Here is a 14369-nt window from a genome sequence, read left to right on the forward strand (position 1 = left end):
ATTTACTCGTTTTTAAATTCAAAATTGGGAGTAAAATTGGTTTTACGCCCATTTTACAATGAAAGAAACGGAGCCCAAGCAAAATGGGAAGTGCTCAAGTTAAACAAAAGCAATGAAAAGTTTAAAGCATGTTTGGATTTGGGAGATGGTATTGAGGGAAGACAGTAAAGGGGAGGCGAAGGTCTAGAGTGGAGATGGTGACAAATGCTTTGGATCACCCCAAAAAAAGTGGGACCCATGATTTTGTGGCACTCCAGCTCATACCAGCTATATGACTTCGAGCTCACAAACATATTAAGAAATAAAACCAATTTTAAAACAGATCTAGCTCATTTTGAATGTGTTCCTGGTTTTGATCTAGTTTTGGAGCTGCACATATGACTTTGCTTAACCAAGCAAATTTTAGAAGTGGAAATCTGACCCAAATTAATTTTGATATTAATAACAATTTATAAAGATTTAGGGTGATAATGGGTGCAAGGATACATACCATAAACAGTAAAACTGAATTGCATTTGACTGGGCTTTTTATTCAACTTGGATTTGGGGCAATGGTTTTAAATTTCGGTTTCGGACTCCACTGAAATCAAAATTTCGACCGAAATTTCTAAAATCCAGCGGAACAATAAAAATATTATTTTATTCAATACCAAATTTCAGCCGCAAAATTTCAGTAAAATATTAAATTAATTAAAGACATAACAGGCTTTTGGGTGAATTTTCAGAATTTTGGACTAAATTTCGGAAAAAAAGGAATTTCGACTGGAATTCAAAATTCCGGTCGAAATAAAATACCTTTTCAGGTTAGTGGCATATTGGTGTCGGTCCCGACCGAAACCCGTAATTTCAGATTTCAGTCGAAATTTAAAACCATGTTTGGTGCCTCATAGACCTGGTACACCCTCGTTATTCCATAAAATCAACAATTTACTGTTTGCACGCACAGTATAAAGTGCAAAAACTGGGTTCTGTTTATGCACGTATTGTATGCAAAATCAAAAACAAATTAACAATCTTTTGTTTTGGCAAATGATATAGGAAGAGATAATTGCAGTAACTCATTTTGTCTTGTTCTTTAAAGAGCGGTATAAAATTATTACAATTATAATAAAAAAATACCTTCAGAAGCCAATCAAAATGTGCAATTATTAAAACATGGTAGTGCCAAAATCATTAGGCCCTTTTTATAAAAAGTAATCCAGTTGAATTTCTACAACCACCTATCATCCAAAAAGGGCTGTAAGGCCACATCTTCACTCTGAAATCATAAAACATACTGATTTTGACCGGTGGCAATGAAGGCTTCCAAGACTGTGGCACTTCTCTTTCTCATTTTGACCCGTGGCAATGAATGTTCAGTACACCGAGTACCCGTGCCACTTCTCTTTTATTGTCGGCTGTGATTTTGACAAGGGGCAATGAAGGCTTAGTAGTCGAGTACCCGTGCCACTTCTCTTTTATTGTCGGCTGTGATTTTGACAAGTGGCAATGAAGGCTTACTAGACTTATTAGCTCTGATTTGACCCAATGATGAAGTGAAGAGTCATTTGCAGGAGGTTTTAGAGGCTCAAACTTAAGTACAGATTACATACCCAAGGACGCAACTTCAATGAGGAGATAAGGTTGGACCCTCGTCAATTCCTGCAAGCCCACAACATTCAACATCTCCATAAGTCTCATCTCTATAAGTCTCCACAGTTTTACTTAGATTTTGCAATGCAAACAGGTGGTTACATGAGAGGGCAGTCACATCAGATGAATTAAATGAATTAAGACAAAATCTGTTGAAATCAAGCCACACCTATGTGGCTGCTCTCTTCAGCCCACATTTTTTTTCCGGGGAAGGGGGGGGGGGGTGTCCAAAGCATTCATTTGATGGGCTCTATCATAGATAGGGTGCGTGCCAAAAATCAGCTCAATTGGAACATCTTAGGGTGTCCATTTGTGGAGGAAAGAATGGACAGATAGTGTTGTTTGTCCACAAATCAGCCCATTTTTTCCCTCCATGAATGGAAGGGTTAGGATGATCCAATGGAGCTGATTTTATTGTGGACACCTTATCGATGATAGGGCCCCATCAAATGAATGTTTTGGATCCCCCAAATATGTTGGCCCACCCTATTTCTACACCCGAGCAAAGATATGCGCTCAAGCGCAGGAACAATAAGCCCTTTCAAAATTCTAATTGAAAGAAAATACAAAATAGGGACTTATTGGCAAAATCCTTAAATCACAAGAGGGTGTTATAGTTATTTCATAACAAATTTGTAAATTTTTATGCTCTGCATTAGGCAGTAACAAAAAATGTGTAAATTTTTTAGTGGAAGTACAAAAGTGTTATTTTGGTTTTGGATACTGGACATTTTGAGACAGTCTATCAGAATAGACAGTCTATCAGAATATCTTAATTAGAGGAATTCTCTAATTAAGATCACATCCGATTAGGACCTGAGTGGATCCCCATAAATGTGTGCCTAAAAAAACTCTTAAAGATATCCTGTACTTTTCCTTTTCAACTATCATCTGACAAAAATCTGACAATAATCAAAGTGTTGCTCGGGCCACACTCTGTTTTAAAATGGAAACGAATCAAGATGGACTACAATTTGAAGAAAAGTAAACAAAACCATGTAACTAAAGCCTCCCCACTGCCATCCAAAGAACGATTGCAGATATTACATCAAATTTCTATCCAAAGGACACAATTCGATTAAACTTTCAATTAATTGATTAGGCATCTCAAGAGTGGAAGTAGAAGAGAAACACAACACTTTCTTGCAACCCACGTTGCACGATAAATCAGATGAATGGCATATGTAACACATGAGAATTATCACTAATGTTTATAGAGTAAAGCGTCTTAAAGTTGCACCACTATGACAAACCAAGTAGGTAATGGGGAAGAAGAAACTGAAATTCCAAAATACTAAAATTTGATCTACTAGATACCAAGAGAAAAATCTAGGCAAAAGATTGTTCTTATTTACCTCAAATAATAGGATACAAGGGGATCATGAAATGAATAACAACTTATACAAGAACCAAAAGATAATCAAAAGGATATGACAAAGAGGTTGCAAGTCATGTTGTATCATTTCAGTTAATTCCCTCGTGATGGATATTTTAACGATATGACAAATATGCTGGAAGTCTAGTTGCATTAATTGTGGGTTCACTTTCACTTAATTTCCTAGGGATGGATATTTCTATAACAAAACAACCAAAAAAATAAATGATAGGATAAATAGGGCATTTATCATCAATTACAACAACCCAAGGTTCTTGAAGAATGGCATAGGTATGAGAATCGTGGCTCATGGTATTTTTTATTTTTATTTTATTTTATTTTTTTTAAATGTGGCTCATGGTTAGAGGGAAGTTATTGAAAAGTCTATAACTGTGAGAAGTCAAGTAGGTGACATGGAAGAAGATCCAACCTTCCTGAATATGTTAATCACGAGAATGACCAGCTATATTGCATGAAAAAAATCTTCAACAAAAGATAATTGATGCCGCGCTGTTAATTATATAAGTATCAAAATATAATCAAAGAGCAACCTAACAATAACTAAAATTAAAGTATGACATTACCTCTCCCACTCACAAAAATATGAATGCACAACGTGCATATAATTGGAGCACAAATTGAGCAACTCGCTCAAAAGGAAATGGCTAAGCTCCAAGTCCAAACCTCATATCAAAGATGCGTATATAGATAAAAAGGGCGGCCCAGTGCACTTGGCTCCCGTCATTGCGAGGTCTGGGGAGGGATAGATGAATGCAGCCTTACCCCTACTTTGCAGAGAGGCTGTTTCCGTGACTCAAACCCGTGACCACTAGGTCACAATGGAGCAACCTTACCATTGCGCCAAGACTCACCATCTTGGTGCATATCATTGTTAAATTTGCAAAATTCAAACATGCGTGTACAAGTATGATTGAATCATAGTTTGATTTCTATAAACAATACAATGAATACATAAAAAACATCAAATTAACTAATATATGTAAACTTATAGGACTATAACCCATTCCATGCAAAGATCATCATCTATCTTCCCAAGATTCACATACATGTGTAATCTATTTACCAAAATAAAAAAGAATTATTAAATTAGCCTCTTCATTCCTTTCAATATGAATGTCAATTTTCTAGTGCACGACAAGTCACCCAGATATGGTAATCACCTTGCATATTAAATCAAATGAATGGCCAACCTTCCATTTCCTATAAATACTCATTAATGCCTAAACAGGCAGACCTACAATTAGCACTAACAGAAGCTAAAGAATTTGACACGTGATAAGTAGAAAAAAAATGAAAATCCAACTACTTCGACCATACAATGCAGAGGAGATTAGCTAGAATAGCTTGGCCCACACAAGTGCAATTACATGCCAGATTGTTCCATTGAATCAAGTTAACTAATATCTATAGAGAGAGAGAGAGAGAGAGAGACAGAGCTCCCTCGTCGTTATATACGCGTCTCAGATTCCAGCTTTTCTATGGTTGATTTATCAATTGGAGCCTAAAAATAGAAAATATATCTACGATTTATGTTCTTCACGGGATTTACTGAGAAATGACGCTTTAAGAACTTTGGGTCTTTGAATTAGTAGAATTTGGGCCTTGGGTTTTGTAAACTAGGGTTAGAATTTTGTTTAGCATGTGCATGTTACTAGACGATCCTGGTTATTTGAGTTTTGATGGGTTTCACTTTGGGTTCTGTAAATTAGGGCGGGAAAGTGCTTTGACATGTGTCTTTGAATGTTGTTGAATTTGGACATTGGGTTTCAATGGCCTTTGCAAGTTAGGGCTGGAAATGGATTTAGAAATTGACTTTTCCTCAGTTCTTCTCATCAAGATCACCTCTAAAGTAGCACAACTGAAATGGCAGAGTTCAGTCTTCAGAACCATCGCTGTTGTCTGTGTGTTTCATCTCTTTCTTTGCAATAGAAGAAGAAACTCAAGTTAGAAAAGGACATTGAAAAATTAAATCACATGCTTTACGTATTCCCTTTCAAAAGAAGTAAAAGCAAAGTGAAGTATCCGAAAGGATAGTAGTTGGTCTTTCTTTTTGTTTTCCATTCCTTTTGTTGGGAAGAAGAGTTTACATCTTCTCACATTCAGTTACATCAAATATAATAACATTGAAAACCATATCTCTGCCATATCTAAACACTAAGATCTCATCGATATAGAGAGGGTGATCTTCTAAAAAGCTTTCCCAAGTCCCAACCTGCTATATAGAAGACGTCGTCAAATCCTCCTTTAAGTTTCAACCGTCATGATCTGTCGCGAGTTACTTTACTTACTCACAACGTATATATGGAAAGCAATCGGTATGAACTGTAGATTTTGGCTCATGCTTAAATTAAGTTTTTTCAATGCAGATAGATTTCTATGTACATTTTACTGCATCTTTTTTTTTTGGTAAGCCATCAGAATTTTTAGGTGCTTTATTGCGTAAAGGAACTCTCTACTAGAGTTCCTTCCTTCCTATGGCTTTAAACACACAATCTAAAGGTACACACTCAATCCAAAGTTATACAGTTCCCATTTCTATTCATTAACATGTTTTGCTTTAAATTGTTTTTTAGAAAAACTTAGTTGCAACAAAGGCCATATCACCACTCTATATATAAGATATATATACTAGCATTCTTGACCCAAGTTTTGCATGGGTGTAAAATAATTGGTCCCACCCCATGAAAACATTAGGTAAAAATGGTCTGTCCCACACTATGCCATGGGCTTGAGAAGAGGATGTGAAACCCACCCAATCAAAATATGAGGAAAAATGGTGTGCCCCACCCGATGTGTTTGAGTAAAGTTTGTGGGACCCTTCCCAATCAAATCATGGTGCACAATGGTGGGCCCACTCGTGCTAGGCAGGGGTGTGAACTAATGGCCCCAACCTAAGAAACCATGGGTTGTAAAAATGGTGAGCGTCATCCCATGCATGGGCTTGGTGGAGACCCACCTTATCAAAACATAAGGTAAAATGACGGGACCACATAATATATCGGATTTGAAAGTAAAAAAAATAGTGAGAGGAAGAAAACACGAAAAGAAATGGCCTTCCACCTCTCTCTCTCTCTCTCTCTCTCTCTCTCTCTCTCTCTCTCTCTCTCTCTCTCTCTCTCTCTCTCTCTCTCTCTTGCGTTAATCAACTACTCCCATTGAAAACCCAAGTGCTTAACCCTATGATTTGTGGACACGGACACGAGTGTCGCATGTCCATGTCCACAAATCATAACAAAACCCCAAATTTTGGAAACAGGGACACGGATAAAATAGAAAGTGTATATAATCATGTCTTGTCAATATGGATTCGTATGTCGAGTTTCGACACGGATACGAGTTGTCTGATATGGCAACATTTAAAAATCTAGAAATGGTGACATGTACATATGCATAAAACTATTGATTACTATCATAATTTGTTTTTTGTTCTTCTTTAAAATTACTATCATAATTTGTAACAAAATAAATATGGTATTGTTACAAATGAGATCAACCATAGCCTAAGACAAAATGAGATAATCAAATAACAATGCATTTATCAATTTAATCTAGTTCTCTTCTGTCTCCAATATACAACAAGAAAGGGAGGCGAATATGATACAATGAATATAGTATTGGGATAAGAGTTTGTTTAGGGTTTTACGTTTAGGGGAGGGGATATAACAAATATTAATTAATAGAAGAGTTGATTTTATTTTATTTTTAGAATGTTTTTTTAATGGTATTTTAGAATGGCAAAAGAAGAAGAGTTAAACCTTTTAACCACTGGACTTGATACCATATGAAGCCACCGTCACAATATATAGCGTGCCGATCAAATGAATGACTTCTACTTGCCCCTTGTAGGGCGACCATTCCTGGCATAGAAAAGGGGAAACGAAGGACCCCTCTGGTGTACAGCACTTTTGCTCCACCATCCCCTGGAGTTGCTGATACAATCATTGTCTTCTTGTGTACCGCATTTCATCAACCCATGCATCGGTGTTCCCCTTCCAGTACTGCCCTAGAGAGCTCTCCCGGTTCAGTCCTACCATGCGAGCGGAAAATCCCCAAACAATCCCTTGTTCTGGGGCCTGAGGGATTCGTATACCCTATACTACAACATGTCCGTAGCCCTAGTGGGGTTCTGACTAAAGGGTAATTAGCACAGATGCTGACAATGGGCAGGAGACACGTTCAATGATCATATACACAATAGTTGAAGCAGTGAAGAGTGAAGTGAGGTACCTCTGGAAAGAGGGACCGAACTGAACGACTAAAACGTTGCTAAGGGGGCGGGGCGCCCGGCTTGAAGTAGGAAACAAACCTCTCCTTGCTAGCGTGCGAGAGTCGTGAAATGGAGGCTTAGCCGTCCGCACTTTTAACAACTAATGTAACTAAAACCTCCTAAAGGAGCACTCCTTCTACCAGTGCAGTGAGGGCCCTAGGGTGAGGGACCGAACGCTATGACTAAACCGATAGGGCGCAAGAGTAGGAAAACATCTCCCTTCCACGTGCTTGTGTGCGTGCGAGAGTAAGGGAGGCTTCGCTAACCGCTTTTAACGAACAAATGTAACCAATAAAGAAGCTTCTAGTCCGGTTGTGAGGCTTCGCCAACTGAGAAAACAGGCCTCACCGCTTGAGAGGAAAACCGCTGCAAAGGGGGCACGCTTCGCTCAGCAGAAAAAACATCTCCCTAACTCTTGGTTGGAATGCTTTTCTCAAGTGAGTGAAGTGAGGGAACATACTCATAGCTCCCCCGCCGAAGTCCACAAAAGCGTAGGAGGGAGAGCATAGAGAGGGAGTGACCGAACACAAAATCCATTAATAATAAAATAGAATGTCACACTTGATATGGAACAAAAGCGTGTCCACATGACCACGTTAAGACCACTCCTAACAGTGCATTTAAAAGTCTCCAAAGGAGTACCGACTCTTGTGGACACGTGTGCCATGTCGGGCACGACAGAACACGTGTGTCCGCAATATATTCAAAGAGTCGACTAAATCATAGCCTTAACCCACCAATTCATTTATATTAAAAAAAACACACCCTACAAATTTTCTATTTCTTATCTGTCAAATAAGAATTTAAAAAAAAATAAGCAAAGACCTTGTCTTTTGGAAGGAGAAAGAGAGAGAGATGTCTCAAGATTATCCATTCAAAAAAAAAAAAAAAAAGATCTCTAGATTATAGACAGGAATATTAAAAATCACAACAAAAGAAGAGTGCAAACCTATAGATGGGAATATAAAAAATAACAACAAAAGAAGAGTGCAAACCTAAAACTCAAACTTAAGCTTTTGAAGGTTCTCCAACATTTTTCTCAGCAGCTTTACATCTTCCAAGGATAGGGTTTTTAGTTCTTTAGAAATGTTTTGCTTTTATTGGGAGGGGGGGGAAAGAAGTGGAATAGGACGATTTTGAAGGTCACAATTTGATATCGTCAAAATGCCAAAAATCATGGAAGGTAAGGATGTCTCACAATAAATCCCGAAATTAATGTCAAGTAAAATTAGTGGAGCAATAAATCCTGTAATTAGGGCAAGATAAATTAGTAGAGGAGAGCGAAATTAGCAGTGGGTGACTTTTTAGGAAGAAAATTTCCGAAAAAAAAAATATTTTCCCCAGTAAATACCGCAATTACTAATGGTAAGAGAAATTATTAGTAACATAAATGGAAGAGAGGCACCTAAAAGTAGCATTAACTAAAAGTAGCATTGACTAAGATATGGGGAGATTTTTTTCGCATTTCAAGCCAGCTGCCACAGGAGAAATTTAAAAACCCCACTAAGGAGGCGAAATTTTCTCACATAACTGACCATTTAACTCAACGAAGTTGAATTCAAATGCCGACTAATTAAATACTTCTGCCGAATTTCAAAAGGAAAGAAAACTTTCCCTTGAAAAAATGAATGATACATGGAAAGTTAGCTGCTTGGTATATATTATAGATGTGCACATACACCATAGATGGCCAATTTGTGTCAACAACTTCAAATATTTAAGCATGTGTTAAAAATCATATAAAAGACAGAGCCCGTGTAATAACAGCAAAATAGAGTTTATTAATGTTACATTACAATCTTAAAGTTTGCTGCTTAGTATATATTATAGATGTGCAAATACACTAACAACTTCAATTATTTAAGCATGTGTTAAAAAACATATAAAAGACGTCCATGTAATAACTGCGAAATAGAGTTTATTAAATGTTACATTACCATCTTATTGAGGAATTTACCTTTATTTTTTCCTATATCACCTGTTCCATTGATGGAGCAATTGCACCTCTTCCATTGATAGAGCAATTGCACCTGCTTGATTTTCACTCTTGGCATACATGACTTTGCTGGCCTATAATCTTGTGTACCTGTTTGTTACAACATCGAAAACATTGAGCTTCATAGTTTAAATTGTTCTAAAAACATTAATCTTCCAAAAAACCTAAGTAGAACAGAAAATCGACATAATACAGAATGCGAGAGAGGGGTATGAAGAAGCAAAGACAGAATAGATGCTCCACATACATCAATGAAAAAAGAACAGCCAAAGTGAAAATAACAACCTAGATAAAATAGAAAATTATTATAGAGCAAAACACAGAGAGGGGGAGAGAGAAAAATGTTAAAAAAAACAAAGAATAGACCATATTGGATAGGTAACTGACCTAAACCAGAAAACGATAGAAACTCATAGAGGTATGTCGAGACAAGGATAACTCTCTCTCTCTCTCTCTCTCTCTCTCTCTCTCTCTCTCTCTCTCTCTCTCTCTCTCTCTCTCTCTCTCACACACACACACACACACACACACACACACACACACAAAGAAATATAGAGATGTATGCAGAAACAAAGATAACCTTCCGCTTTCCTATTAGGGTTTTGTACTCGGAGAGAGGATAGAAAAAGAGATATAACATGAAACCCTAGAGAAAAAGAGACATAACATGAAACCCTAATATAAAAAAATCGATGAGAAACAGCGATAAGAAGAGGGAAAATTAACAAACTACGAAGAGGGTTTTGCTGAACGAACCTCCTCGCCCTTTGTCTTCTCTTCTACACCTCTTCTTCCACATACCTACGAGACTAGGGTTTCCCATCCTTGGAAATCCAAAACCCTAATCTCTAAAATTGAACTTGTAGCTTGGCATATAAATAGATGTTAGAACTTGGAAGTCGGTATGAATATATTTATCCCCGTTTCTTCCCTGGTCCAGCCCCCTCCATCCGGACTTTAAATTGCTATTTTACACTACACGAGGGTGCCCGGTGAAGGAAATGGGACGAATATACGGGATTGAAAACTCAATACTCGGCCATATCACTTGGATTCGAATGTATCCAAGGAGTTAAGGGACGAATATTGGCAATTTGTGGGTCCTACAGAGGGGATATGCTAGCATTTATGGAAGATAAAGGGCTATAAAAGTCAAAGTTTAGAATTTCCTGGCAAAACCCTAAACGAGGCTTAATAGATCACGGGTCTAGGATCGTCTAATTAAGTTGTTTTCAACAACGTTTGGTCAGTCCTATGGTTGTCATTCCTATTAAGGAAATTGATAATGTAAATGAGGCAAATGTGAGGCCAAATAAGTTAGGTCCCGTTTGGATGCCAAGAATATTTTGATTTGGATTTCTCACATTTGCAGCCTCTTTTGCGTTGTGATTTGGATCCGAATCAAATTGTTGGATTTCCGAATCAGCGACTCACTGGGAAAAAAATCAGATTTCCAAAGATGCTGTGGAAATAAGAAAATCGAAATTCACAAATTTGGCAGCTTCCTGCACCCTCTTTGCTCCTCAGTCTCTCCCGTCCAATAGGAAGTACTCCCTTCCCTCTCCTTCTCCCTCAAAATCAGCTGCCGGATCTATTCATTTTGTATTCAAAACTCAATTCCAAATCCAAATACAAAATATGTGGTATCCAAACGGGCCATAACTTCTTAGGAAGGATCATTAAAAACATAAAGAAGCAACCGCCAAACAAAAAATAAAAGCTGGAATTGTTGGATTCTGTATTTAAGTCTTCATCATTGACATGCAATTTTTTGATGTGGGTTTGATCATGCCACATTCTGATCTGTTCGTTCTCCAGAATGTCCACCACAAGATTTTCTCCCTAAATATATGATAACTAATCTAGTCTTTACGAGAGGATCTTCGACTTAGGCCCTGTTTGCTTCAGATTGTGACAACCGATTGTGAGCCCCCATCCGATTATTATTAGCTCGAAGTTACATTTGATTTTGAGCAAATAATCAGATGGGGGGCTCACAATCGGCTATCACAATCTGAAATGAATAAGGCGTTAGATTTCTTTATAACCTCTGGCCTCAGAATAATCACTTCCCAAATCGACTTCTCCTCCATGGCACGAGGTTTCTTACTAGTGTGTATCTAATTTAGCGATCCCCCTTGGCATTGGCTGGTTCTACCCACCTTGCTAGTTGAGTAATTTGTAACATCCCAACGTCAAGTGATTCCACTACAAACCGGTCAAACGATTCCTGGTTATAACTTTCCTATTATTCTTGTTTGTTGAGCAATTAGTTTTTGTGCGAGTTTTTTATTTGCAAGTTACAGCCTGCATCAAATACCCATTTTGTCCCTTGTAAAGAGAAGAGAAAGAACTGTGTGTGTGTGTTTGAGAGAGAGAGAGAGAGAGAGAGAGGTTTGTCTTCAAGGGGGATTTAGTTCGAGAAGAGGGGTTGATCGCCCGATAAGATTTTATCTTGGAAAAAATAACAGTCAATTTGGGTGTAAAAAATATGTTGCATTTGTTTGACACTCTTTTAAAAATTTTAGGAGATAGGGGCATAAGATTCATTTTTTTTCGTCGATAGAAACACCATATCTATCTAGATATCTAGATAAGGGCATAAAATTTGTTTTACACCCATTTTATGTCGAATGAAAGTCTAAAGAAAACCCCTCTTCTCGTGGCACAGCCGAGTTGGGAGCTTGCCAATATTGTATAGCCCACCGGATCAAGTCATAACCTTGACACAGACACGTGCGCGCGCAAACACACACTACTTACACAAGTAACATGGACCGCAAAGGAGAAGATAAAGACTATTTCTTTCGATGTAAAATGGGTGTAAAAATTTTTTTGCTCATTTTAAAATTCAAAATTAGAAGTAAAATTGGTTTTACGCCCATTTTACAATGAAAGCAAGGGAGCCTAAGCAAAAATTGGGAACTGATCAAGTTAAACAAAAGCAACAAAGAGTTTAAAGCATGTTTGGACCAAGGTTTTAAATTTCAGTTTCGTTACCGGTTTCGGACCCCACAAATCTCGAAATTTTGCTCGAAATTCAATGGACAATCAAAAAGAATATTTTATTCCTGATCAAAATCTCTAAAATTTCGGTCGAAATCTCTGAAATTTCGGGATAATTACAAAATAATTAAAAAATCCAAAAAATGGTCGAAATCCCAAAAATTTAGCACGAAATTTCGGGAATAACGAAATTTCGGTCGAAATAATGACACATTTCGGATAAGTGCCATTTCGGTTTCGGTCTTATCCGAAATCCGAAATTTCGGATTTCAATCGAAATTTAAAACCATGGTTTGGACTAGGGAGATGGTAGTCTGGGAAGACAATTAGGGGAGGGAAAGTTCTAGAGTGGAGAAGGTGACACATGTGTGTGTGTGTGTGTGTGTGTGTGTATATATATATATATATATATATATATATATATATATATATATATATATATATATATATATATATATATATATATGAGAATAGAGTTCCTAAGGTGTCACCTCATATAGCTTATATGAGGTGGCGCTTAAAAACATAAGGGGCCTACTTTGTTTGAATGATCCAAAGCATTCATTTGATAGGCCCTCACATAGATAGGGTGTGCCCAAAAAATGAACTTCATAGGATCATCCTAACCCTTCCATTTGTGGAGGTTCAAATGGATGGGTATAAACCTTCATAAATTTGCCCATTTTTAACCTCCATAAATGGAAGGGTTAGGATGATCCTATGGGCCTGATTTTTTGTAGGCACCATATCCATCTAAGGGCCTTTCAAATGAGTGGTTTGGATCACCCTAAAAATGTGGGCCCCTTATGTTTTGTGAGCGCCACCTCATATAAGCTATATGAGGTGACACCTTAGGAACTCTATTCTCTATATATATATATATATATATATATATATATATATATATATATATATATATATATATATATATATATATATATATACTAGTAAAAAACCTCGTGAGATGCACGGGCAGACAAAAAACTGTACGGACCACATCATAGGTTGATCCAAACCGTTCATGTGATAGAATACAACATAAATAGGTTGTGCCCGTAAAATCATTTCCATTTGCTGATCATAGCCCTTCAATCTATAAAGGTTTTCATAATATGTTGTTCCTCTTAAGGTGCCCGGAATTCGTCAAAATTTTTCAAGGTGTCCCGAATTCATAATATTATGTAATATGTTCACAAAAAATCCGTAGTATTATGTAACATATGCACCCAATCCGTAATGTTACAAAGAAAAAAAATGCTTGTGGACAAAATATATAATAAAAATGTATAATAAAAAATTCATAAAGAAGGGTAAAATAGGTATTGTAAAGGAGGTAGGATTGAAAATATGGGGCTTTAATGGGGGGCCTTTGTTAACAAAAAAAAAAAGTGATGTGTAAATCTATTAAAATTTTGGAAGAAATTCAAATAATTCTCTCATTTTCTCTTCTGCTATATATATATATATATATGAGGAATATGATTGTGAGCTTGAAGCTCATATAGCTTATATGAGCTTGAGGGCCAAAACACATGGGTCCCACATTTTTTGTGGTGATCCAAACCATTCATTTGCAAGGCCCCATCATAGATAGGGTGTACCAAAAATCAGCTCCATTGGATCATCCTAACCCTTCCAAAAGCGGAGGGCAAAAATGAGCAGATTTGTGGCAAACGGTGTCTGTCCATTTTGCCCTCCACTTTTGGATGGGTTAGGATGATCCTATGGAGTTGATTTTTTGTACACACCCTATCTATGTAAGGGTCTTTCAAATGAATGCTTTGGATCATCCTAACAATGTGGGCTTAGATGTGTTTGGGCCCTCAAGCTCATATAAGCTATATGAGCTTCAAGCTCACAATCATTATCCTCTCTCTCTATATATATATATATATATGAGAGAACATTTCCTATACACTTGTGTAGGTATGTTACCTACACACTACCTTAAAATACAATGGGGGCCCACATTGTTTGGGTGATCCAAACCATTCATTTGAATTGTCCTCACATAGATAGGGTGTCCACAAAAAATCAGATCCATATGATCATCTTAACCATTCAAACTATGG

General features: G+C 37.1%; 1 long non-coding RNA gene across 1 annotated transcript; it reads right to left on the reverse strand.

Annotated features, from left to right (window-relative positions):
* Positions 1-1033: 1033 nt before the first annotated feature.
* On the reverse strand, positions 1034-10194 carry LOC143881048 (uncharacterized). The gene is made up of 3 exons (XR_013251837.1): positions 10048-10194; positions 9253-9381; positions 1034-1641 (listed from the first exon to the last, which is right to left on the reverse strand). It is a non-coding gene; the product is annotated as an uncharacterized LOC143881048 (long non-coding RNA).
* Between the last annotated feature and the right edge of the window lie 4175 nt (positions 10195-14369).

Source organism: Tasmannia lanceolata, unplaced genomic scaffold, assembly GCF_043159265.1.
Source record: "Tasmannia lanceolata isolate RefF3 unplaced genomic scaffold, GAP_Taslan_0.1 ptg000007l, whole genome shotgun sequence".
NCBI classification, from domain to species: domain Eukaryota; kingdom Viridiplantae; phylum Streptophyta; class Magnoliopsida; order Canellales; family Winteraceae; genus Tasmannia; species Tasmannia lanceolata.